Here is a 1,603-nt window from a genome sequence, read left to right on the forward strand (position 1 = left end):
GCCGTGATTATTATCATGATCGCAGGTTTTATAGACGGAAACAAAACATGAACAACAGAATAATGATGCTGTTTGTAACTTTAGAGAGTTATTTATAGCGTTTTAAAACCGAGGGGCGTCTGGTGTCAGGTAACAGATGATTCACCTGGAGAGAGCTGGGCTGTGTGTGTGTGTGTGTGTGTGTGTGTGTGTGTGTGTGTGTGTGTGTGTTGTGTGTGTGTGTGTGTGTGTGTGGTGTGTGTGTGTGTGTGTGTGTGTGTGTGTGTGTGAGAGAGACCTCCAGGATCAGACAGAGGTCTCGGATGGTGACATCATATTAAAAAACGTCCTATATCAGCAATTTGTCCGTATTAACGGATTATTTTGGATTTGTTAATTGTCTATTTTTCGTACTTAAAGGGTTAAACAGCTTGTAAAAAGACATTAGCACAAGAAAACTGATGAAAGTTGCAGTTAGAAGAGACTGAGTCATCTTTGACGTTATGTTTTAACGTCAAATTTGTGTGACGGTATGTAAAATATGTTTAGATAAATCTCAAAATGCGGTTTTAGTCACAGAGGAAGGGAAGACTTTACTGAAGTTAGTCAAAAATCCGATGGGATTTTTCCATTATATTTTGGATTTATGGCTGAATTTGAATTATGGATTGTCCCCCAAATGTTTTGCTTTGTTTTGTTTTTAAAGCTAGGAAAAACTGTTCAGTGAAAAAAGAAAGAAACAGCTTGGGAAACTATTTTTGTAGTTATCATAATTGCATATCATAATTGCATATTTAAAATTATGCTTCAGAATTATTATAATTTTTAAGCACTTTCTTCAGGTTTTGTTCGTTTTATTTTTTTTTTTATTATCTTTAATTTTGTAACTTTTTTTTACTAGTTTTTTTGCTGATTTTTGTGTGATTTCTTCTTCTATTTCTCATTTCTTTCCTCCCACGTTTTTGAAAGAAATCAAGACAATTTCTCTAGTTTTTAAGTGTGAAGCATCTCGCAGCTTCACAACACTAAACCAAGACACAAAATACTCTTTGAAATGTTTGTTTCTCAGTCATTAAGATTTCAATTAAAATCTCTGGGATGAGCTGGAGGATAAAATGGAGATAAACTGGTGTGCTGTCACGTCTTCACGCCAACATGTTACGTCATTATTGTGTTTAAGGAAAATAGTATAAAAGCATGAACAGCAGTGTCTGAATGCTGAGGGCCTACAGAGGCAGAAACAGTGTGGGACAGAGAGAGTGGGAGGAAGAAAGGTGAGGTGGGAGGAGGAGGAGGAGGAGAGGACGAAGGACAGTTCGGTGGAGTGGTCAAACTGCGCCGTTGGCATCGATGATTCACACACACACAGTTGCAAAGCTCAATGAATCAGGCGGCTCGGAGGGAAACTGCTGAAACCAGACTTTGTTATCCGTCGCTGCGCTCGTTTTAAATTACTGTTCTCCTTTAAAGTGTTCTCGCTCCTTTCCAAGAGCCTCCTCTTATTTTTTCATTTTTTTTAATTACATTTTGCCATTTAATCGCACAGGAATGACTTTTTACACCACTCATGAGTGATGGGGGGATGATTCCTCCATAGAGATGCAGATTTCACTACAAAATCTGC

Source organism: Plectropomus leopardus, chromosome 21 (genome assembly GCF_008729295.1).
Source record: "Plectropomus leopardus isolate mb chromosome 21, YSFRI_Pleo_2.0, whole genome shotgun sequence".
Lineage (NCBI taxonomy): Eukaryota > Metazoa > Chordata > Actinopteri > Perciformes > Serranidae > Plectropomus > Plectropomus leopardus.